Raw genomic sequence first — 23,282 nt, 5'->3', positions numbered from 1 at the left:
AATACATCCTAAGTATTTTATATTAAGCTTGGACAAATCATTTGCCTGAGGATTAGGGTGTTGTGCCATTGAAATGTAATCCTTCTGTTGATTTTTTTTTAACTGCCAAACTAAACATGGTAAAAAAAAAAAATCAGTAACTGTTAGAAGTGGCAGAGTGAAAAATCTTATCTTAAACACAATACAGTAAGTAAAACAAAGGGAAAAAAATACAAGGTGCATTTGCAAGCAAGTTTCTGAACAACAGGTCGATAGGGAAAAACTAAATAGGGGAGACAAAAAAAAGTTACCATTTTCCTAGTATTGGCCCCTGGTGGCGGGAAAGTGGGCGGGGAAAGAGTGGAATTAGGCTAAAGTTTGACCTCTGCCCCATAACCTGCCAAGTTAAGATCAGCTCTTCTAACCCATAGAGGCCAGGCCCATCTGCATATATACCCACGGCCTCTGCACTGTCTCCTAGCCCTTTCTGGCTTCTATGAAAGCCTTGCTCCTTGCTTGCCTCCTTTGCAGGGGTGGAGCTTGCTGTGCAGCAGCCCACACCTGGCAAGATAATACTGAGGTGGGTTATTAATCTTGCAGAGATGATGGCATGGACAGTGGCCATCCCTGACTCTCCACCAGCGGACAGATCTCAGTCACCATGGAGCACCCACAGAGGACCTTCCAAAGGGTCAGCGGAAAGGTGGAGACAACACGGCAGGGAGCAGCTCCTCCAACTCTGAGAGATGTGCTGGATGAATCATAGAATCATAGAATATCAGGGTTGGAAGGGACCTCAGGAGGTCATCTAGTCCAACCCCCTGCTCAAAGCAGGACCAATCCCCAATTAAATCATCCCAGCCAGGGCTTTGTCAAGCCTGACCTTAAAAACTTCTAAGGAAGGAGATTCTACCACCTCCCTAGGTAACGCATTCCAGTGTTTCACCACCCTCCTAGTGAAAAAGTTTTTCCTAATATCCAACCTAAACCTCCCCCACTGCAACTTGAGACCATTACTCCTTGTCCTGTCCTCTTCTACCACTGAGAATAGTCTAGAACCATCCTCTCTGGAACCACCTCTCAGGTAGTTGAAAGCAGCTATCAAATCCCCCCTCATTCTTCTCTTCCGCAGACTAAACAAACCCAGTTCCCTCAGCCTCTCCTCATAAGTCATGTGTTCCAGACCCCTAATCATTTTTGTTGCCCTTCACTGGACTCTCTCCAATTTCTCCACATCCTTCTTGTAGTGTGGGGCCCAAAACTGGACACAGTACTCCAGATGAGGCCTCACCAATGTCGAATAGAGGGGAACGATCACGTCCCTCGATCTGCTCGCTATGCCCCTACTTATACATCCCAAAATGCCATTGGCCTTCTTGGCAACAAGGGCACACTGCTGACTCATATCCAGCTTCTCGTCCACTGTCACCCCTAGGTCCTTTTCCGCAGAACTGCTGCCTAGCCATTCGGTCCCTAGTCTGTGGCTGTGCATTGGGTTCTTCCGTCCTAAGTGCAGGACCCTGCACTTATCCTGATTGAACCTCATCAGATTTCTTTTGGCCCAATCCTCCAATTTGTCTAGGTCCCTCTGTATCCTATCCCTGCCCTCCAGCGTATCTACCACTCCTCCCAGTTTAGTATCATCCGCAAATTTGCTGAGAGTGCAATCCACACCATCCTCCAGATCATTTATGAAGATATTGAACAAAACCGCCCCCAGGACTGACCCCTGCGGCACTCCACTTGACACCGGCTGCCAACTAGACATGGAGCCATTGATCACTATGTATTTTGGATGGGTTCCCCTTTGCTCATGGAAGCGCAGGAGACAATCCAACCCAATGTCTTTTATATTTCACTGATAGAAAAACAACACCGTCCTTTGGTAGAGGTGGATCCTCCAAAGTTTGGGATCACTGGGTCCCAGGGTGGATCAGATAAAAGGGAACCTGCATCTGACCATGCCTGGTTCAGGTTTGCTAAACCAAAACACAGCCTTTTCCTAACACGGCTGCTACTCTGAAACTTCTCCTTTTTTGCTACTCAGTAAAGCACATTTCTCTCTGTGCCCTATGAAACTTTGTACATTTTTAATCCTGAATAATACTTTTCATACCCCTTTAACTAAAAAAATGTACAAAAATGGTGAGTCCTAAACAAGCCACTCCCATAGACGTCAGTGGGAGCTTCATGCATGTATCTAAACACAGAACTTGGCCACAGGGTATGCTGAATTCTTACCCTGCAATCACAGAAAACACTCTAACCACAGCAGTGTAAGGTCAAACAAGCAGCAAAGGGGCCATTAAAGAAATGTCTTCCACTGACCCAACAATATAGTAATATATGAAATTTTTCTCAGTAGAGCTACAGCTATGGCAAGCAGCATTTGTAGAAAATCCACTTAAAAGTAAGGTTTCAGAGTAGCAGCCGTGTTAGTCTGTGTTCGCAAAAAGAAAAGGAGTACTTGTGGCACCTTAGAGACTAACCAATTTATTTGAGCATAAGCTTTCGTGAGCTACAGCTCACTTCATCGGATGCATCCAATGAAGTGAGCTGTAGCTCACGAAAGCTTATGCTCAAATAAATTGGTTAGTCTCTGAGGTGCCACAAGTCCTCCTTTTCTTTTCACTTAAAAGTAAGACAGCACACAGCATGATTAATAAATAGATACATTTATTTGTAAGTGGTGCCTGTCATAATGAAGGGTGACATCCTGGCCCCGATCAAATTGATGGCAAAACTCCTATCGACTTCAGCAGGGGAAGGGTTTCATCCCTAGAATCCAAAATTTCTTTACAAACGATGAACCAGTGTCTGGCTGGTGGTTCTTATGTACACACACCAGAACACCTGTGGGAAGCCTGTGAGTGCACCGAAGTAGACTGTCTCCATTCTGCCTCCTCCACGAGATTTCTGAGAGTTCTGAAAAATCAGGCCTAAATAGGGATTTAAAAGCCTAAATGTCAGTACCTAATTTTGAAGACTGTGCTCTTGACAGCCAACAACTAATGAAGGACCTATCCTTCTCCCATTGAAGTCACTGGCAAAGTTCCAAAGGACAGGGTCAAACCCTATAAGGTCAAATTTTAGCTTTAAAGAGAAATTTTACACTGGATAAGAGCTAAAAAAGAGGAATTTAAACATCTTTTTACACTGCATTTCTGAGCTTCTTTTGTTATCATTACAAATACTGAAGACTGAGAGCTTTTTGCTTTACAGCTGAGTTCTCTTTTTGATTACCCTACAGCAAAATCAAAATGTTCTAATTAGAACATCACCATAAGTATTGTTGTAATATCACAAATCTAAGGCCTGATCCTGTAATCATCCCACATGTGACCACCACCCCGCCCCCAAAGTCAGTGAGGTTCAGGATCAGGAAATTCAGCTTCATGTCTTCTCTACAGGTTCCAATAAATGAAACAGATGCCATGACAGGAAGACAAGATTTTGTTGTAAGAAGGAGTGTAGCAACAGGTCTTTTTTGTTAATCATTCCAGGAATATGAATAACTAACACCTCACAAGACCCTGCAGTAAAGTGATACAAGAGAGAGGAGAATGGTTGTGCATCCACTAATAAGTGGGGATGGCAGTCCCTGGAATACATAGGTGATTTGCATATGTGACTTAGGCAATAGCAAAGAGTCTCTCAGGTGGAAAGGTGCTCAGTGGAACTCAGTTTCAAGACTTTTCTAAGAAAATGCTACAGCTGGGATGCAACCATCCATATCACACAATTGTCGGGAGTAATGATGCAGTTTGCAGATTATGCTTCACATTAGGTAAATACTTGACACGACCGTATGCAACCCTTATTCCACCAAGAGTTCTCTATCAGCTTACACACACACTATTGCTCCATAAGTGTATTTCTGTGACGGTAGTATGCATAAGACTGACTTTGGGATGGAGACACCTACAGTGGGGGTAATAAATCTAATACTATTAGTATGGATTTCCCTTAACAAGTCACTTATCATTGTGAGAAGTGGTAGCATGGAGTCCCTCCCCAGAACCTATGAGACTGGCCTAAACTCAGATCCTGATCCAGCAGAGCACTTAAGCATATGCGTAACTGTAAAGCATGTGAATAGTCCTGGCTACATCAATTAAACTATTCATGTGCCTAAAGTTCAGCACATGCTTAAGTGCCTTGCTGGATCAGGGATTCATCCATGACTGAACAACTCCCCTCTTTCTCTTTGACACTTCTTCAGAATTGTAGCAGCTGAAAGAAAGACACTGTTCCTCAGCCAGCTGAGTAGGAATGTGAACAATTATGCCACTTATGAAATCAACAGCTAAACTTATTTTGCTGCATTCACAAAAGCAGGCTCAGTGGCAAATTTGATGTGGTGAAAAATGATTTTCCACCTCTATGCTTTCTACCACTCATCAAGAACACTGTCTGAGGTCTTGACTTTGTAGACCAAGCCCCAGAGAAAGTTTTCAAATCCCAACCTTTTGGATTACCCTGACACATCACTACGTGACTCTACTATGACTACATATTAGATCCTCCTCCATCTCAAGTTCTATGATGAGAAAGTCAGGTAATCCCCCAGCCCACAGTTTGTTCATTTGATTTGCTCTGATTTAATTGTGATACTTTAATTGAGTTGTTTTCATTCATTTCAAGACTGCAACTTTCAAAAATAAAGCTAAGCTCCTAAAATCATATTTATACTTCTAAAGTTAAAGTTAATAGGAGCTGCTGTGTGCCTGGCATTTTGAATACCATACTGCTTATTTAGAGATGTCGAAACATGGACTTAGAAATCTATAGCCATCTCTACATCACAAAGTTTTACTGGTAGCAATTTTACTAGCATTGCCGACACTGCAATGTTGCTAGAGGATGTATACACTTGGCTGCTTTTGCCAGTGCTGCGTGTCCTCACCACAAGAGGTAGTACTGGCATAAGATACATTGAATTTTGAGTAGGCTATGGGTAGACATCCCAGTGCATTCCATACCACAGTATGGTGCACTGCCTAGTGGGATATTTTAGAGGTGCATTGTAGGATGCCAGTATTCCTCTCAGGGAATTCTGGGTGCTTGGGGTCAAGTTCTCACAATTCACTCCACTCCATCCCGTGATCTTTTTTCGTACCATTTCCAAAATTACCATAGTGCCTCTCACTGGTTTTCAATCTCTCCACTATCTCACTGGCAGAAGCATGGATGCCAAACCGCTCACAGGAGTCCTAGTGTCTGTTTTGCAGACAGGTGCCTCCAGCTTCTGTATTTGCAGAACTTTGACAACTGTTTCGGCAGCTGAAAATGAGAAAAACAAGGAATGTGCATTTGGTAGACTGAAGGGGCGCTGGAGCTGTCTAATGACTAGGCTGGACCGCAGTAAGCCAAAGATGCCTGTTATTGCTGCATGTGTGTTTTAGGTAATATTTATGAAGCAAGGAGGAGACCTTACCAGTAGGGTGGAATGGGGAAGTGGAAAATCTGTCCGCTGATTCTGAACAGTCAGAAACAAGGGCTATTACAAGAGCACACTTGAGGTGCTATATGGCTCAAGGAGGCTTTGAGAACACATTTTGACTGTGAACCATGAACAGGCAAATGTGTCGCTTTACGTTAATTTGTGACACTTCGTGGTTAATCTGTAGTGTGCTTGTATATGAACCATAGATGAATTGTTCATTTACTGTCTGACTCTGGAGAGGGGATATTGGGTTGGGGGGCTGCGTGGCTGTTTTGCAAGTCAAAACAAACAAATCTTTGCTTTCCAGAAATCAAAACTTTATTGAACAGTTATAAGCAATAAAATACTTTTTAAAAAATAAAGCCATTTAAAAAAAAAGAGTGCAAGGTGCATATTCATACCAGTTCCCTTTGTTATCCATTGGGGTTGAGTGGAAGTGATCATGCAGAGGAGGGGGGCATATGGGACAGGGCCCAGAAACAAGGTCTTGTTTATGCAGTGAAATGGCTGCTGAGGGTGCAAGTCTTTGGGAGCTTTGCTCCATAATGCTTTGCAGCACTGGAGAGCGTTGTCTCAGGAGCTGCATAATGTCCTTTTGCACTTCCCTATGCAACTTCTGGTCCTTGTGACTGTCCTGAAGCATGTGTGCCCTCCATTGTCTTGTCCCATGGCCCCCAGACTCGGCACTCCTGAGGACACCGGAGAATGTGTCTTGCCTTGTCCTTCTCTTCCTTTTGATTGAGGTCTGTCTTTCAGCAGGTGTGAAGGAGATGCCTCTCAAGGATCCCCCAGCTGAGCCCACTGGCAAACAAGACTGTCAGACATTGGCAGACTTTAAGTCTGCCAGGACAGGAAAGGATAACTCTGAAAACTCCCTAAACTGTTCCCACAAATATATTCATACAAGCATGAGTGGGACAGACTAGCTTCAGAACTGCTTCCTTTCAGATGGGCAGCAGTGAGCAGCAGGGTGATATTGTGAGCACTGGAGCTCCTAAAGTGCATGATAATACAGCCAATACCTACTGAAACCCTGTAGCCATTGAAGGGTGGGAGAGCGCTCTGCTGTCTGTCTCTGGCAATAAGTGTAGAGAGTGCAGTAAATTATGCCAAACTTATTACCAGCAGTGGTGATTCTGGCAGATATCTCACTCATGACCATGCCAAAAGCCCAGAAGAGGCAACTGCTTGAGGCCAGCTGGGGCTATCTGCTGCTGGTATCTTCACAGTGACAGTGCTGCTGGAGCTCGTGGCAGGGTGGCATGGGAACGTTTCCTACAGCAGAGGACAAGAGAGCAACCCTGCCCAGAAATCTCACAGCAAAGCCTTAAGGAATATATATCTGCTTAAAAGTTAGAGATTTGTCATCAGGCACCAAGGGAGATTTGCTGGGGGAAAAAACGACACAATACTCCAAAAGAGGAGGGTGGCTTGCATTGGCTAGCCCCACAGGCCAAAGCAAAGCAAAGAGTCCTGAGCCAGCAACAAACTGTCTTGTTCTACAGCTGAATCCAAGCACAGCATGCCAGTGATTTGTTTTGGACTCTTGGACTGGAGAAGCAAAGCACTGCATATTCTGAAGTTTACAATGCATGTTTACCAGACATTTTAGACACAAGATCAGTTTGTCTAAATGAACAGTTACTGGATTGCTTGTGAGGATTATTTTATGTTTTCTATGTGTTTTCTTTGAATGCTCAGGTTTCAGTTTCCTTGTGTTATTTTTTTCCTCTTGGCAACTCATTGATTTTAGTTCCTAGAAATTCTATATGCCTGCCCTGGCAAAAGCATGCACTTGGGAATGTATTTTGTCTTTACTATAATATTCTCTCTCTCTCTTTTGTGTGTGTGTGTGCACATGCAGGGCGAGTGGGGGTGACGGGGACAGGGGTGGGAGGAGGACAGTGACTATGTCTGCCAGTGCATATTGTTCAAATAAACCAGCTCTTTCAAAAGGCAATTCCTTTGTTTTCTGATCATGCACATTTGGCTGCTGTGATTGAGTCACCTCCTTGATAATGCCCTCCTCATGGGATGGGTAGCTCTGCAGCACGGTGCCTCAGTTTCCCCTTCTCAGTCTGCTTCAGCAGCTGCAGTGTCTTGGCCCTCCGGCTAAGCCCTTAACAAAAGGCCTCCCCTTCCAAGGAAACAAAGATCCTTAGTCCAAGCTGAAAACAAAAACACAAAGTCTTTGCCCCAGCCAGAAACTAGGCCGAGCCACTCCTCCTCGAAAGGTCTGACTTCTCTCCACTTATTGTTCTGCCCAGTCTCTGGGCTTGGATTTCAGCCCTTTCCAGGTGCTTTTCTGTCTCTCATCTCATGCTTCCTGGGCTCCTTTGGGCTACTCCCTGTTCTTTCCCAAGCAGGCACTCCTAGGCCTTCCTACCTGGGGTCTTCCACAGGCCTCTGCCTGTTTTGTGCGCTGCTCTGGCCCCTCATAACCATCTGCCATCTACTGTCCATGGCCTAGATACAGAGAAACCTGATTGGGTCACATGAGCCATCAGCCACATGACCTTCATTTTCCCCGCCTGGGAAGGAGAGTTGGCTGCGTCCCATGTGTAGCTGAGACCCATCTCCCTTTAAAGGGCCAACCACACTGAGAGCCATCATTTTGAGAGCAGCCCTCCACCCCCCAACAGGGGGGCTCTCAGAACCCATAAATAAAGTTTGTTAGTTTTTTTGAAAAAAAAGCTACACAAGAAAACAGCTACCTGAATTCCTTCCCCTTCCTCCAGGGGTTCCTGGGTCAGGTCCAACTTGTTCTCAAAGAGCTCCTGGCTCTCCACACTGTCTGCATCCTCCGTTTACCCTTCCTCAGTGAGCTTTTTGCTCCTAGCCATTGCTGGTGTTCCTTCCTTTGGGGCTCGGAAGGTGTTTGCTGTCACTTGTGGGGTGGTGTTGGGGTCCCTGCTAACTATACAGAGCTGGATGCCATTGAAGAAGCACATCTTGGGGGCAGCCCCAAATTTTTTGTTGCCATCCATCCCTGTCTGTTAGGACTGTTGCAGTTCCTTCCCCTTCACCCAGTTGCCGCATGCCCTCTGCTCTGTCCCAGTAGACATCTTTATTTCTGCAGTTATCCACCGCTGAGCTTGCCCTGCTCATTCTTCCCATAGGCCAAGGAAATCCAGGACATCTTTCCTGGATCAGGCAGCACTCTGAAGCTTCACTGGAGTTTTACATAGAGCTGTGTGCTCAGAAAGGTGGACTAGCAAGAAGAGAGGCATTTCCAAAACACATGGGGAGGTGGCTGGGGAAGACAGACTTCTGATTACCATGACTCCTGGGCAGCAGAGTTAGTGACCAGAGCAGTCATTAGCACCGGGACAGGGGCATTACGGGACAGCCACTGGAAGGCTATTTTTTACTGTTACAAGAAATGCAGCATCCACACATGCATTTTACTGATGGAACAGTGCCAATAGAGAACCTATGTTATGCGAGGATGTGGTTTTCAGCCACCAAGGACAAGTAAGGGTCTTACTGACAGGACCCAAAAGTGATTGTGAACACATGCAACGATTTGCCAAAATAAGGCAAGCTTTACTGGTAATACTTTGCAGTGTAAACCAGGCACCCATTTTTGAAAGTCATGGGCCACAAGATTGACAGAGGCATGAGGGCATAGTAGCACAGCACCACAGAGCTCTAACTCGATTATAACTACCCGTTCCGACTGCAAGCTCAGTAAACTGACTTTAAACAAGACCCGGGTTTCCTGAGGCTGCAGGTAGCACTGATGGCTGCTTTTAACCTTGCTTTAATAAGAAATTTCACAGAGATCACATGTGGGTGAGCAAGTTCAAAAACTAGGAGATATAATCTAAAAAGTAGGAAGTTATAAGCAAATAGGGAACTCAGGCAGAGCTATTTCACACAAAGGACAATAAACATATGGAATAAATTACTAGAAAAGGCAGTTGAAGCAAAGCGTGTAAATGAGTTCAACAGATACCTAAATTTGTTACTGGAGAAGGAGGGATTGAGGGGGTGGGATAAAAAAAAACAAAAACAGGAAGATGGAATTAAAATGGCCTTTTCCTGTTCCCATGGCCTTTTTTGTGTTCTTATATTCTCCTTATGCTTAGGTATTGCTGCAATCTCAGCTCAATCCGTGTGTGATGTCTTGTATGCACCATGTGGATGACAATACCTAGCACTATATTTGTATTGATTTGCATCAGAACCCCAGCCTGCCTTCAAAGTACCATGTCAGTGGGTCCATTATGAATTAAAAATATGCAGGTTTTCTGATTTCACCAAATCCTTGAATTCTCAATTATATTATATTCCTGAAGGGGTGGGGAAATGTGCTGAGGTATCCAAAGAAAAGGGCGGGGGGGGGAAAGCCGGCACTCAAAAAGCACATCTGACTTGAAAGAGAAAAATACAGTATGCCTATTCATGGGAGGGGAACAATATTTTTATAATATTAAAAATTGCTTGGTCACAAGTTAGGGCTGCCAGAGGCTGTGCGGTGGTTTTACTGGCACTTTGATGTCTTACCCAGCCTTTAACACTACATTATTTACTAAGGGGTCTAGTCCCTCCTTGGGATGTACAAACATAGCTGCTATTTGTACTAACGGGAGCACCACACAAATATGGACAGGAGAATAGCCCCTTGTGCATGTATATTTTTAATGATAATGGCACGGAGCTAAATTCAGCCCTTGTTTGCTCCTGTGCAGCCTCATTTGTGGTTGTACAGTTGTAGCTAAGGGCAGAGTTTGGCTCAGGGTGATTCAACAGTCTGTGCTTTTACACAAAGGGAGAAGGGAATTTCCCTCAACCGCGGGGCATACTGGGAACAGAGAAAGAAGGCAGGAAGATGAGACAGAGGTGGCCACTAGAGAGAGGTTTGGGAGGAACCATGCCCAGAGCTGCTAAATATAGGAGGGTCCCCTCTGGTGTTCTGGGGGGATGTCTTGATTTACATCTGTATTTAGAAACCATTTACAGCAGCACAAGCACCAGACTGAGCTGCAGAGATGCTGGAGTGGTTGCTGCGGGCTGGAAGAGCCAGCCAAGTTGAAATAAATTGAAGGTTTCATTTGCTTTCCATAGAGTTGTGTTTCATTTGAGCTATAGTGAGCCACGTGATTGTCTCAGACACATAATCAGCAACTTACATGGGCAAATGACAGCGAAAAGACTGTTGACAACAACAACTGCATCTTGCACATCACAACAGCAAGACCAGCCAGCCCTGCAGTCCTTCTAATGCCAAACCTTACACTAACTGTCAGATAAGGCCCAGGGTGTGAACATACCCATTTCTAGAACTCATGTGAATAGTCCCATTGACTCACGGACTGAGCCAAAATCCAATGAAAGTCAATGGAAGTCTTAAAGTGGGCATAAATATTTCCTAAGTATTTTCCTCTTTGCTTCTAGGTAAAATCAGGATGTTACACAGAACACCAAGCACCGTAATTTATGACTTTCTTTAATGAACAAACCCCACAATGTACCCTTTAAAAACTGGAAAGTCATACAGCTGATCTGAATTAAAGTTACATATAGAATGCTGTTCTCATCTTTTGCAGTGTTTCATATATTTATCTCCTATGAGCCTTGAGTAGTGAGTCCTTAGCTATAGTCTCCCCTCCTGACATCAACAATAAACACACACACAATGGCATGCTAGCAGGATTTAGTTCGAGGCAAATTTTACTCACAGTTTTTTTAATATGGATATGGGCCAAAGCAAGCTTTGCAACCAACAGGCAAAAACAGAAAACACAATGAGCTCTTATTTTGCTCTCTGCAAATTCACACTCTCAGTCAAATTCTGGCCTTTAGTAGCTGTGCACTCAGCTATCTTGTTTGTAGCTCACATGTCCATTGTTAAATCATCAAGTGCCTATACTCCCTGGCTCTGCTGGAAAGCAGCATTTCATGGTTAACAGAAGGGACGAGGAGTCAAGAGACACAGATTCTCTTCCATCTCTCTGTACCTCAGTTTCCCAGTCAAAGAACGCCCACCTTTGTAAAGTGATCCTCAGATGAAGGGTAGTACTGGATACTGAAATACAAAGTGCTGCTGTAATGGTGACAGGACAAATCAGCAAAAAGCACTTCTTTTGTCTCTGCACGGGCCCTTTATGACAGATGGCCCAATCCCAGTGCCTTTTACAGGTGATGGAAACTGTCCAATGAGAGGACCCCTTGCAAGGGTGAGCCCACTTCCTGGCCACAGGAGGCCACACATCTCACAAGGGGCAGAGCCTCCCTCCCTCACAAGTCCCAGTGCCATCAAACGTGTACCAACTGGTGCATCTCATCGTTATTATTGGGCCCAACTCTCAGCTGGTGTAAATTAAATGTTTTAGTGAGCTATGCTGATTTACACCAGCTGAAGACTTGCCCAATCAATATGTGAAACGCACGGCAGTAAAGGAGTACTTGGGTACTCATGCATTTTGCTACATCAGCTGCAAATAACCACAGGAAACACCTTTGTTTCTGCTCACATTTTGGGTTTAGATTATTTTGCATTGTGTACTTAGTGTTTTTTAAGCACCATGAAAAATGAAGCATAGGTATCAGATTCCTCTTACAAAATGAACAGATGGATTAAAGTCCCATTTGTTTCTTTGTGTGACAGGAATTCCTAGAACTGTGCCTTTCTTCATTTGCCACCTTAAGTCAGGACCTTGAAACACCTGTACTTCCATTTCCTGGGGTCAGCATGTTTTACGGCAACTGGCCGAGAGGTTCTTCATTAGATCTTTTATTAACATACTGCTATATCTCTCTGTTTAACTGCATCTGCTCTTTTGCAGTTTCTGAAATGACCGGTCTATTTCTGGAGGATAAGGAACCATGGAGTCCACTAGAGCAGTAGCTTTCAACCTGGGGTCCACTGACCCCTAGGGGTCCACAGACTATGTCTAAGATTTCCAGAAGTGTCCGCACCTCCATTTGAGATTTTTAAGAGGTCTGCAAAGGAAAAAAGGTTGAAAACCACTGCACTAGAGACATCAGTCTGTCAATTTGTTATCCCTTGAGGTGCTCAGATACCAGTGAGATGGGCACTAATACAAAGTCCATAAATCGATAGGTAGGGGAGAGGGCAAAAGATCTGCCATTGTGTTAACAAATTTCAGACTGCTATCTACACTCCTGACCATCAGCCACCCCAGTGAGATATTTTCCATGCATAGAAGTATGACCTGCCTATTGATTTCTCACTAATTTACAGTTGTATCGAGCATCATTTCTATCACTGAATTCCATTTTCTAGATTTCAGAATCCCCCTCCTTACATGTGGTTGTTACTATTATTTATTAGCATTTATGTGGCACCTGTGACTGTGATATTTAGGCACCTTGTCAATGTTTAAGCTGTGTCATTCAAGATATCAGCAAAAGAGAATACCCTGGTACCTATAGCTTTACCAGTAGGGAACCAGCATTTAATCAGTTAGGAAGGACTGGGTAAAGAAGTGAGTCCTACAGATCTTTGTGAAAGTTATCAGGTTTGTAGCCTGATGGTATTTCTACAGAGAGTGGATTCCAGAGAAGGAGCCCCACAGCAAGATGAAGTCACTTGCCCAAGGACACATAGAAAGTCTGTTGTGGGGCAAGGATTTGAACTCAGTCTTCTGAGTCCCAGGCTACCATCCCAACCACTGGACTGCCTGAAAGGATAGTGCTACTCTAGTAATTGATGTAAAAAAATACAGGAAGCACATTTGCATCTCTGCCAACCCCTCTACCACACTTAGACATATCCAGACACTTCCCTGCAATTCACAGAGAAAGGCTAAATGCAGAGTTGGAATTTCTTTGTAACTTCATAGCCCAGTGTCTTTATATTAGAATCTCGTGTATGTGTCTCAGGCCTCTCCACATACCTTATGAAGAAGGAATGACTTTTATCAGGGATGCCTCTGAGCTTCTAAGCACAGAGATGGACCTAGACTGGGATCCAAACTTTCTTGTATTTTTGTTTGAGGAGGGAGGGACTTCAAATCCAGAGTTTTGATGCATCCATTTCTGCTTCCTCCCCAACAGAGGAAACACCATTGCTTTGTTGGCACGCCCTGTTTATTCACTGAAACACTGGGACAGTGCTTAAAGCAGCAATATGTAGCTATGATTCCAAATGAATAACCAAAATGAAGGGCGGAGCACTCTACCTCAGTCCCTGAAATCTCAGCCATTCTCTCGCTCCCTTTTATTTTGTATGGGTTGGGGAGCGATATGTGCGGATATCTTTGTGACAATCGTTCTCCAAGACCCAGTATAGAGCTAATCTCAGGAGCATTCGTTCTGTTGTCTGGAAAAGGCACTGCAAATTTATGGGCAATCGTTAACACTTAACTTTTAGCGCTGTTGTGGCTGCTGTGTTATGGGGCTGGCAGGAGTCACTTTGTTGGTAAAAACACTTAGCGTGCAGCACAAAGCTGAGCAACGCACAATTATGAGGAAAGCTTCCCTGGGTCTATTACAAACGCCCTCAGGTTAGACTGGGCTGGCCGGGCAAAGTAAAGGCCCCCCTTTCCTATCCTTACCACAGACTCTGACTCCAAGAATGAGACAGGCAGGCGACCTAAAGCACCCAAGTCATCCAGCTCCTGCCCTGTAGCAGCCATAGTTATTTTTATATCAATTATGAGGCTCCTTTTGGAAGTTCCAGTTTCTTTGATCTCCTTCCTCCCCTCTCCTTAACAGGAGGCCCCTGTTCTCCCTTCCTTCCCCCCGGACCTCCTGTGAGATTCCAACCACTCCTTCAATCTTCTTTCTAATAACAATGATGGGAAAAGAAAAAAGGACTGCACTGTTGCTGCTCCCAGCCCTCGTGCCTGGGCCATGGGACGGCGGAAGGGAACCAGCAGCGCTATGTCTCCAAACCTCTTTTGTGCCCACACAGAGCATGAAGCTTCCACCAGGCATGATCTTGGATGGCTGCCTTGGCCCTCCTGCATCAGCCACAAGGAGAAAGGCATGTGATGCTTCACACTGCTCTCTGCCACCAGAAACAGCGTGAACTACGTTGCTGGGGCCCTTCGTCAGCTACCATGTCCCTTAACTTCTCTCTGTCTCCGGTGTCCCTGGAGAAATTTTTGTTCTTGGCTCTGATCTATTTGATTCATGTCTACGATTCCCTGCTTGATGACATTTTCCCGACTGCATGATCCTCTGATGCCTTTCCTGGTGTATGTTCTGGGGATACTGCCTGATGCAAACTGGGCTGGAGGAGAGAGTGATCCATAGCTACACCAGCCCAGAGACTATAAGTAACAGGAGGCATTGTGTTCCAGAGACACCCCTCAAGGGCACAGTTCCTCGTGGACCTCCCCTGTCCTGCCAGGGGAGTCATCTCTGGTACTTCTTCATAAGGTGCACCATAATTCTCACCCCTGCCTCCCAACATACATGCATTCCTCTCTGTTGGCTGGCATGGTGGAGGAGGGAATTGGACCTACTCTTCACTCCTCCCTGCCCACTTGCTTGTGTGGGGATCATCCAGGCCTACTGTGGGATGAGGGGAATACAGCTGCCCCTTCTCTGCTGAAAGCAAAGGGAAGCTACCCCTTCCATGCCTGGCTTCAGTAAAGCGTGCTCTTCCACAGCTCCCAGCCTCCTGGGCTTGCGTGGCGTCCAGGGATCATTCAGTGCTTAAGGTACTTGCAAGAGAGCTGCTGTATGCTGTGTTGGTTGCAGCTGACTGTACATACTCTGCTGGTGTGTGCAGACTCTTGCAAAGTGATATAATCCACTGAATTTCTTGCATCTTTTCCTATATGCCAGGCATTGTTTTAATTGTTCCATTCTTCTACTCAAGGTATTTCTTGGTTCCTTTTTTCTCCTGGTACAAGGTGGTGTTCAGTGATCAGCTGGTGCAGTGAGAGGGCCCCCTCCTGTTTATGTCTATATTGACCACTGGGAGACTATCTGATGCAGCCCCTGTTCTCCCCAAACACCAGGAAGGCCTCAGGCCAACTGTGCAAAGATGGGTGGAGAGGGCATCCTTATAGTGTGGCAGTTGGCTTCCTACTTGTCTGCACAGTGTCTGGCAGAGCGAGGATGCTCTATAAGTAAAATATAACAAATATTCCTAAATAACCCCACCGGCTACATAACCCTGCTGGTGCCCGGTGCTGGCATATCACTAACTATCACTCATATTAGCCATGGCTCATGATGAGAATTTCGAATGGGCTCGATTGCTCACCCCTTCTGCCCAGAGCGCTTCCTAGGTGGGACTATCCCTGTGAGCAAGGACTCACCCCAGGGACTGAGGGCCTGGCAGTCTGGCACAAAGTGAGCACAACAAGGCGATTGACGGGCAGAAATGTCCAGTTCTTTTTAAAACGTGGCTTTGGGGGCACGGAGGGGGCTGATAGGTTTGCTTGAGTCCTTCTTGGTCTCCTCCTCCTCTTATTTCAGGAAAGGGAGAGAAAGAGGCCCGCCCCCCTTAGCCCTGGGTCGGTGTTCACCAGCGTTCCCATTTGCCCCTGCCCCCCAAAACAACACCAGCAACCTCTTTGCTTGTTCATAGCTCGCCCCTTTGTCCCAGCAGCCCAGGCTTGTTACAGCTCCACGGAAGTCGAAGAATGACTAATGTCTTCGGGATCGGCTTTCTAATCCGGTAATTGTAGCCCCTCCGCGGATCTCACACCATTTTGACCCAAACTATCTGGTCCTCGCCATATGTTTAATTAGACTCAAGAATGCAGAAAAACCAGCGTGAGATCCTTTGATTCCCCTTGTTTAATATCTGTTATTATGACATTAAGTGTGTGGGGGGGGGGGGAGTGGTTTAAAACCCTCCCCTGTTCTGCTGTTGTAGCCAGAGGTTTGCAACCGTTTTGGGTACATTAAAGTGGTCATTTTCGGATTAGCTCTTTCCTTCCTTGGATGCCTAGGAAACGCTGCATCAGCTAGTTGGGGAATGTCTTCCGCCGGCTTGGTGCCCTTCTCTCCAGCCAGTACCCAGGAGAGCAGGACAGCCCCCGACTCGCGCTTTAAAACATAAAGGGGTGGCGTGGGTTGCCACTTCTGCCTGAAGTTTCCCGGCCAGCCCAGCTGTTGGTTGTTTCCCCAGGCGCAGCCAAGAAGAAGCCAGCGTTCGTCGGCGGCAGGTCGGCCCGCGGGGCTCACCGGGCGGACGGCGCGGCCCGCACCTTTGCTCCGGGAGACTTCCGTTGCAATTGGGAGGCCACGGTGTTTTGGGTGGAAAGCCCTGCCGTCCCGTCGCCGGCGAAACGCTCGCTGCAGCCCGTGGCGGGGTTTGATTGAGACTGTCGCTGTGCAGAGGTTGCAATACAGCCAGCTCCTCTGACAGTAACAGAGACTTTCCATTTACACGTGACCTATATAATTCGTGGTCACTCCTGTGGGTTTGTTTGACATTTTGATCAGTTAAAACCAGAGCAGAGAAGAGGGGAGAAGCCCTCAGAGCCCCGAGGATTACCACTTTAAGCATACATATCATTACGATCATTCCTATGGCTTCTCGATTAAAAAAACCAGCAGCCCCTTTCCTTCTCCTCTGTAATCCTCAGCCCTATAGATCATACAAACTACTTGCCTACGAGGGGGAGGGGGAGAGAAGATAAGTGTTTATGTCAACACTGATACTTGATAGAATAATGCGACCCCAATGTGAAGTCCCAGCCCAAGGGCATGTGAAGTCACAACTCCTCCAGGTGACAGGTGCTCGAGAAATTAACATGCAAGGCAGAGAGTCCCCCCCTCTGCTAAATGCATAAATAACAGTTTTCAGAGTAACAGTGGAGCAGAGAGAGGCTGTTTGTGGATCCCGCTTTGCAACGCAGCTCTGCTGTTTGCCATGCAAATGAGAAGCAGGGTTGATGAAATATTTTCTTGTTACAGTCATGCGAACTGTTTTTACCTAGGGACATCTATTTAAACACTGACGTGTGTCTGATCAGATAGGTATGCTTGAATTTCAAAGCCAATAACTGCGCTGAACTACACTATAGAAATCCGATGCAAGTATAATTTGGGGCATTTTAAAAACGCTGAGTCAGCAGTGGATCACCGCTCCCTGGCTAGAATATTGTTTCTAACTGCCGCGGCTGTGTTTCACTTACTGTTATATCGAATGTATGGCGTAATTATTGTTTGTTGTCCAAAAATGTAATTACTGTTTTCCCCCTTTGTTTTCTTTTCCACGTTAATCAGCCAGAGGTCTGACAAAACCAGCTCTTGCAAAAAGCTCTGGCAAGGCAGGGGAGTTTTACAGGGGTTTCTAGCTTACAAACGTTATAGTACCCAGGGTTTTAAAAATGAAAATACATTGTGGAAACCGATTAGTGAAGACCTAAACCCCCAAATATATCCTACTGATTTCCAGAGTGCACTCATTTCAAAGTCTGTGTTTCTCCCCACAAACAGCTATTGAGTGATTTAATTTTAAACACAATTATACATATGAATCTTCTCACATAATCTGCGATTTTTCTAGTGTCGTCGAGCTTTGTACTCGTTTCGGCTACAACGTGTTGTTTTGCAAATGTGTTTATTTTTATAATCCTCTTTCTTGATTGCTATATCAAAACATATATATCAATATTATGGTTACTAATTTTCTTGATATGAATATTATCCAGTGATTCGCTATATTTCCATATGTCCCATCCCTTGACTTTGGCATCATCATTTACTAGACAATACCAGATACTTCTTTTTATTTATTTCAGGATGAGCTGTTTAAAGTCCAGTAGAATATTTGTGTAACTTGTTTCTTTGTTCTTTCCCAAGTTGACAGTGTGTTCTTGACGAGACGCAGGAATGTCAATAATTGTACTGAAGGGAATATATTATTGCATTTCCTTGCCAACTAAAACTATCAAGAACAAAGAAATTAGGCAGCATTTTAATATAATCCCTCTCTGCACGCATGTCTCCACACAGTGTTAGGTTTATGCTTATACGTCAGCTGTATGACTGGTGTTTGTTCCTAGTCATTAAGTGGAGGTTATAGGTGGAGTTTTCAATAACTATTACTGATACAAAGGAAAGTGGTGGATTAGTTATGTTATATTGCTCATCCCAGGTGTCAGCCGTCGATTTCTTTGGTGCTATCATTAACTTCTAGTAAAACGCATGCTATGTAATGGAAGAGAAAGTATTCTGTCCACTTACATAGATATATTTTGTTCTTACATTTGCTCCCTCTAAAAGATCAGTCAGATATAAAGTGTCTTGCTTAGCTGGTACTGAAATACATGGGTAATCCTCTTTTTTTTTTTTTTTTTTAATACTAGTCCTGTCCAGATTAAAATCAAATGTATCAAATGCCTGGGACTAGCTTTCAAAAATTGCATGACTATAGGTTCTTTACATTTATCTCTTCAATAATTTAGAATCACAGAAGAATGACACGACATCATCTTACCCACATGTGAAGATCATATTTACTATAAATTATACCTGCTTTATGCAAAATGGTCTGGAAGGGACAAATCCTGTCATTCTTGCTCCCTCAGGCAAACCTCCAGTTGACTTCACTGGCAATTTTGCCCGAGGAAGGACTGCGGAATTTGCCTCTAGATGGTTTGGCCATGTCACATTTCTCATGTTTTTTATTCGTTCTTGGGCATGGACTCAGATGCTTTGAACATTTGCGGAAATAGTTTTTGCAAGCATGAATCGAAAGGATGACATGCTGTTTTTAGTTTCGCATTGGTACATTGATGAGCCCCAGCCACTACTACTTAGTGTGCTTCTTGTGGCTCCTGGGAGTTATTCTGCACGGAGCAGGGGTTAGCCATATAGTCCCTTAAACCGGAGATTTCTATTTCTAGCAGACAATGCTCTCTAGTCAGTGTTTGTATGTGAGACAAGTAATTGTGCTCCAATGCTTAAATAAATCATTGATGGGTGAAATTACACATGCTCACTTAAAGTGTAATGTGATTAAGAGATTATGGGATTGCAGTTAATATGTTGTCTCACAGCTTCTGGACCCAATTCCTGACACCAGAAATCTATCAACTACAACTGTCTTTAAATGTACAGATACTATTTCCGTTGACATCAAATCAAGGCTCTCCCAGAGGTTCAGGTTGGTTTGTTTTCTGCAGGGACAAAAGAAGGTGAGGGAAAGGATAAGAAGATTTGCTTTAGGGGGAAAAAAAGTTATTTTATTTTCTTTTTTTAAAGGAAAACGAGTGGCTGGAGCTGTGTCTGCAAGCTGATTACCTCTCCTCTGAAAGCTGCTCCATTTCCTTACACATTGGGTAAGTCCTTTATCATGGGGTGGCACTGGCTCTGCCTGAAGCTATTGCTTGCCTCAAGGTAAGAGCTGGGATGGCAGGCGGGATCCTATCAGACTTCATAATAACACTGGGCTTGCCACAGCTGCGCTATGACCCTTTGTGATGGAGCTGATAGCACTTAGATGAAATAATGTCCTTCTTTTGGGTGTGAAATTACCATGTTTATTAATTGAGCTAGACATTAGGTTTACCTTTTCTTTTTAAGCCGTGAACATTTGTGATTCAGGGCAAATTGTTCTTCCCCCCGCCCCAGTCCTAAAGTACAGTTATGTTGCCGAGGTTTGAACTACCCCAGGAGGAGACAAAAGCAGACAAAAATTACAACAAAAGCAGATTTTTTTTAAGAGTCAAGTGTTGCAAAACAGTTCACAGTCAGCAGATTATTTTAAATTACAGCAATGTGCATGGGATCTTTTAGAAGTGCAACAAAATCATCAAGACAAAGGGGCATCAGTCAGAGCCCAAGACAATTTAACCTATTAAATCTTTATTAAAGGGAAGTCACTCTTCTGAAAATGATGTATTGGGCTGTGCATGTCTATGGAATTTTTTTTAGAGGATGCATTGAATTTCGTGTAAAGAAAAGTGTGTCTGTCTCGTGCAGATGCGTGTGTATAAGTGTATGTATCTATAGATACGTAGATACACCCTTATACACCCACCCACACATCTATACAAGAAAGAGACACGTATTTGTTATAAACGTCACACAGACTACACAGATAATGTGACAGTGTCAGTGAAGACTGACAAAGCTACCAAGAAAGAATGGCAACAATTAACAATAGAGAGAAGAGATTTATCTATCGATCTATCTATCATAAAGGTGTCTCGTATCTAATCACCTGTTCTAAAAGTCGTGTGTGTATATATATATATATCATTTTATTTGTGATTTGCGAAAACGTTTGAATCCCAGCTGGCTGCCTTTGTGTGTCTAATGATTGCTCAGGTGTTGTTATTGTATCATATGTTAATCACTTTTTGCTGCCTATGGCCCTTCGTTGTTTGTGATCTAGTAGGTGTGCACTCAGGTAAACACAGGTAACTGTAACATACTTGAACAGTAAGCGGAGTAGATAATTCATGTAGAAAGATTAGGGTTTCCCTCTCCCTTTCTCTTTCGTTGCAATTAGGCTAGTTACAAGCTAGCTGCAGTGTGCGTTTCTGGCCCAATAATACTTGTATTTAACCTAATTAGAGCCAACCCTTTAAAAGATCTGAAATATAAACACACCTTTTTAATGCTCTGATTTGGCAATTTGACATTTAAAACTCACTTTATTCGCATATTTGTTTCTGTTGAGGTGAAGCCAAAAATGCTAAAGAACACGAGGCACCCGGAGTACCGTTGCCTTTCATGTTTAATCACGTGTGTTTAAACATGCGGACCTTTCAATAGCATGGGGGGTGGGGGGGGGGAATGGCATTAGCTAGAATAGATGGGTTTGGATGCGTATCAGAGCCAGGCAGGCAGACATGCACCCTTGTGCTATAGTAACTGAACGTTAGCAAGGGCTTCATTACGCAACGAAGCTTGACTCCAGAAAGTTGGAGGGAAATAAAAATATTTGAAACAAATGAAGTATCAAAGAAATATAGCAATTAATTTTTCTTTGGGGGGGAACTGTCATGTTAGGAAGAGTATCATAAAGTTAGCAAGATGTTTTACATGCAAACAGACACCGCTCCATCTTAAACAAAACTTTGCGTAAGCTGCTGAAATCAACTCACATGTAAAATCCAATTTTTCTACCTTATTCCACTGACTGAATACTCCAAATTTATGTACACACACACACAAAATAGGTGAGAAGGTAATGGGTAGAATCTTGGGATATAATGGAGTCTACATTTTTGGTGGTTTATTCTGTAAACATTTCTATTCCTAAAACTGTTCTTGTAACTATAAACAAAGAGAAGTAAAATAAGCTGAATTGCATGTTAAAATGTATCTTCCACTAATAATCGTTAAGTTCAGAGGTTCTCTGCTTGTGCCTCTCTTCCGTTTATTCAATATAGCAAGGGTAAGGCTAAATGACTTTGGTAAACCACGTTAAATACTTCTATACCCAGAATATACGGTAATGCCTTTTATGCTCTTCCCATATTAAATGAACACGCCTATTTTCAATGAAACAACATCTTCACGGAGATATTTTAGCAGGTTCCCAATCAATAGGCAAAGTAGACATTTTACCGCTCAAAAACTAACATGCTCACATTTTTATTTTTATTTTTTACTGGGTAATCAAAATTATCCTGGGATTTTTTTTCTGCTGAATGACATTACAAAGAATTTTGTTAAAGAAAGCCAGACTAATTGCTGCCAGAAGACTCTTTTCATAGAAAAGTCTGGTTTTCATAAGGCAGTTTCTGTGGGTGTTGCGGTTAAATCTAAACCGAGCAAAGGGTGGGTGTTTTTTTTTAAAGTAGATTTTTCTCAGCAATAGAAGGAAGACAAGGAAGGACCACATTTCAGTAAAGATATTCAAAGAAACATAGGGGGAAATGTACAAGAGAAGAATGCCAAGAAGCCCAAGAGTCTGTTTTTTCCCCTTAGCAAACCAATATTTTTATTGGTCTTATAGGTGACAAACTTCTTTTTTATAAAACATATACTAGTTTCTCCTCTTGATATACACTTGTTACTGGGCCTACTCCTGCAGTTCTTATTCTGGCTTAAACGGGAGTTTTGCTTCAATAAGGCTTCAGAACCGGGCTTGTATGAACTCTGTTGAACTCTGCATAATTGCTCTAATGTACAACGCTATGATCCTGAAAGTACAAAATGTCCATTGCAGGGGGAGAGAGGAGAGCTAAAGATACCGAATTTTCCATTCCTATGGGGTGCTAGAAGGGTCAAGGCTAGTTTTGAGCACTTTCTATAGGAATAGCCCGTTGAAGTCCAATATTTGCTGAGGACAATCAGTTCAGATGGACTGTACTTTGCCTAGAAAGCGGGGTACATACGCAGATTAGACAATTTCACGTGGTCAGACACTATAGTGCACATTACATTTCAAGTCACAAAGAGACGGGAGGAAAAACTCTGTCGGAAAACCTCAGTCCTCCTCACATGACGCAAAACGATGGAACAGAGAAAGGGCTACAAAAGGTCTTCGGCCATAGGGGCGGTATTTAATTAAATTATCAATATTGACTGGTTTCGCCATAGCGCTATGGGGGCCCCCCAGCCAGGGATCTTAGCCCCATTGTGCTAGACTGGTCCCTGCCCCTAGGAGCTCACAGTCTAAGTATATATGAAAAGCCACAACACGTGGCCATATTTTAAACAAAAACAAAAAAAACCTCAACAACACACAAGCAAAATTGGAGGACCCAAGCACACAGTCCTGAGTCAGAAGAAAGTAGGGTAGAACTCCGGTCCCAGTCAGTCTTTAACTAAGCATCGAGCTCTCTTTCCTTAAACAACCTAGAAGGGGAGGAGCGGTTTCTGACTAATTTAGGAACCAGTGCCGCACTCTTTACCCTATTTGTTTTTTAAACCGGTGTAAGGCCTGGATTCATCCCTAGGAAGGGTACATGGAAGGAGGCTAAATCAGAATAATTTCAGCTCTCGGTAGCTGGAT

The sequence above is a fragment of the Lepidochelys olivacea genome (assembly GCF_965140295.1).
Source record: "Lepidochelys olivacea isolate rLepOli2 genome assembly, chromosome: 2".
Taxonomy (NCBI): domain Eukaryota; kingdom Metazoa; phylum Chordata; order Testudines; family Cheloniidae; genus Lepidochelys; species Lepidochelys olivacea.
Note: the sequence above shows the minus strand (reverse complement) of the source record.